General features: G+C 39.8%; 1 pseudogene; it reads right to left on the bottom strand.

Moving 5' to 3' along the window:
* Positions 1-2,155: 2,155 nt before the first annotated feature.
* LOC124775211 lies at positions 2,156-2,987 on the bottom strand (annotated as a pseudogene).
* Between the last annotated feature and the right edge of the window lie 322 nt (positions 2,988-3,309).

Raw genomic sequence — 3,309 nt, 5'->3', positions numbered from 1 at the left:
TTTAAAAGATAAATAAAACTTATAAATACTTCTTAACTACAATTGATGTTGTAGGCAGCCGCAAATGCACGCTCAATTCTGCACTGCCTCGCTCTTCCCACAGTCCAAACGAATGCATACACTCGTTGCAAAGAGAAGGCAATTGAAATGAAATACACGATTCGCAAAATTGGACTGTATTTAGAGATTACATTGCGAGACACATTTACAGACGCATGTGCGCTGCTAGGTGCTCACAGTCCATCTCCCCTATCCCAGTCAATTCCAGCCGTACAATGTGTGGACTGCCGGGCAGAAAAAATTCTTACCTGTGGTAAGTTTCCGGTCGCTGCTGCGCCCTTGTGGCACATTGCACCAATACATAATGTTCCACCCATCTAATTTATATAAATCACAAAAATACAAATAATCACAGACACCACAAGTCACACCAAACAAACAACGAAATAAGATGATTGAAGAAATTGTGTCCACTGTAAACAAAAGAAACACTTCAGTTAGTAATTTTATAGTTATTTGCACTAGAGTCTGTGTCTCCTGTGTAACAACAAGATCTTCGACAGTGATCGTTTATAAGTTACCTTTGCTGTGCACGCTGAAACAAATCACACCATACCATCAGGACGATGGTGTGTACCAACAATGACACCAGACCACCACAGTGCTGCTTGCACTGCTGGATAAGCTGCCATCTTGACAACCTGGATGATGGCTCTAAAAGCAAGTCTGGATCTGGGATAGCTGTTAAGGGATCACCAATAAGAAAATGGCCTGGAGTAAGGTATGAGAATTCATCTGGATTGTGAGGAAGTTGTGTAATGGGTCGGGAATTCAAACATGATTCAGTTTGTGTTAGAAGTGTATAATTCTTCAAATCTCAGCACTTTGTTCCCCACGACTCTTTTCAAATGTGTCTTAATGGATTTTATGCCTGCTTCCCACAGACTACCAAGATGTGGGGCCTGAGGTCTGATAAAATGCCAGTCTGTACCATTCTGCAATGCATAGTTCTGGATCTGGGTTGTGTGAAACTGACAGCTGAACATTTTATGCAGTTCACACAGCTCATTCCTTGCACCCACAGACGTGTCCCCATTGTCACTGTACACAAATGTGCAAACACCTCGTTTTGAAATGAATCTTCACAGCAACGAAAGCTTGGGAGGACAGATCAGTAACAAGCTCGATGTATACTGTTGTCACGCAACAAACAAGGCAATGTAGACCTTTTTTCTAGTTTTGCTCCTCTTTCTCCCATTCATTACGTGTAGTGGCCCGCCATAGTCAATCCCACAATTAAGGAAAGGTCTGCTTTGCTCTACCCACACTGAAGGAAGTTGTCCCATGGGCTGTGTTGCAGTGGTTGCCTTCAAGTAGTAGCGAGAAAGACACTTGTGGATTACTGTCTGATCACAGACCTTCCATTGGGTATCCAGTACCTTTGTCTGGGGCTTGCTAACAGCAGCTGAGATCCTGCATGCAACAAATGAAGATGCTCGCTCGTGACCATTAATTTAGTGACATGATGCTTAGGAGGAAGAATCATGGGGTGTTTCTGACTGTAAAAAACTTTTAATTGTTCCAATCTGCTACCCAACCTCAACAACTGTTCATCATTCAGAAAGGGATGAAGTGAGTCCAGTATGCTTTTCCTGGGGATTGGTCAGCCATGTTGTAATTCTTCAATTTCCTTGTAATAATCTTGCTGTTGCACCATACGAATGACTGCCTTCGATGCTGTGTGAAGTTCTGCTGTTAGGTTTCCACTATGCCTCTCGGTGGCTTGCCATCTAAGATTGTTTATCTCACATTAAGTGTGGAACGTCAAAGTTTGAAGAAACTGACAAGTTATAATTTCTCTGGAATATTATGTAAATAATAAGCTTCTAAAATTTATCAGTAAAATGAAAAACTTTCACTAATAAAGATAATTTAAAACTGCTCTTAGAGATATACAGTTCTGTTAATGTAGAATGTTGAAACACTGAAGCAAACATGCACACTTCAGTAGACATTTGGACTCATTCCTATTATGTTTCGATTAAATTTTTTTGGTTTTTCCCACTGCAAGAGATTATTTCTTGTTGTTTTATAAACCAAAAATTAAGTCAAACAACATTCTCTTGATGTGGTCATTTTTATTTACGATTGCATATTATTCTGCAAGATGCATGTGAAGTGCATGTACGATAATCACTAAAACTTGCAGCAGCGTATTCTTCATCGTAGATATTAATGATTTTACTGTTACTTTAATGAAACCCTTCTTGTGTGCCAGGTCAAAATGTGGATAATTGGCATATACTTGTTTACAAACAGTCTTCATTGTTATTACTTCGAGATTAGCTCCTTCCAAAATTTCTTTGCATACAACTTCGTTTCTTCATCTGTAGGTGGTGCCTTTGTCTTTTTGAGAGGGGTTTGTCTTCAGATGATGACTTGTCATCACTCTTACTAGAGGATTTCCGTTTTTTAGCTGAAGATTTCTTCTCAGGCTCTCTGTTTGTAGTCTTCTTAGCATTAGCTTTCTTGGATGTTTTTTTAGATTGGCTTCTATGACCTTTCTTTGATTCTGAATTGGATTCTGAATCACCACTGGTATCTTCTTCATCAGGTTCATCTTCCTCACCTTCCTTATCACTTTCATCTTCTTTGTCTGCTGCCTTATTTTCTGAATTCGAAAGGTCCTTTCTGTCTTTGTCCATGTTGTCTTCGCCATCCGATGAATCTTCCCTTAAGATTTTTCTATGCGCTTTAGCCCCCTTTGAACGTGGTGTTCGTTTCTCTGTTTCATTTTCCGATTCTGAATATCTCTTGTTGTTGGCCTTTTGGGTTGTAGAGCAGTTTGATCTGCTGTCAGGAACAAGCGCTCCAAAGCTTTTGGGTTCTAACAAAAATGTTACAATTCTCTCTACAAGTTCATCACGTTTTCCTTTTTTCTCGATGTCTAAAACACTGCAAATAGTTTTCAATACACTCACTTCCATCTTGCACAGAATTTATTTCTTTTTTTCATACAGGTCTGTCCCTTTGTCTACGTCAAACACGCAGAATTACCATATGTTGTTTCTTATAAGAGTGACCTTCCCAGCTGTGCTGAACAGAACTCTGTCAAGCTGCTTTAGAGCATCAGCCTTGAATTTCTTGATAAATGCCTCAGTTCTTGGTATTTCACCTAGGGGAGATCCTTTACCTTTTGGTATTTCAATTGCCTTCGTTTCTTTAGGCCCATTGAATTCTTCTGTGAATCTTTCCACCTCCATTCTCTCTATTGCACCTGATATTTCCAGGCGTTGATCCAGCAATGGA

Source organism: Schistocerca piceifrons, chromosome 2, assembly GCF_021461385.2.
Source record: "Schistocerca piceifrons isolate TAMUIC-IGC-003096 chromosome 2, iqSchPice1.1, whole genome shotgun sequence".
Classification (NCBI taxonomy): Eukaryota; Metazoa; Arthropoda; class Insecta; order Orthoptera; family Acrididae; genus Schistocerca; species Schistocerca piceifrons.
The sequence above is the reverse complement of the archived record's forward strand: the minus strand, read 5'-3'. Positions and strand labels throughout refer to the sequence as shown.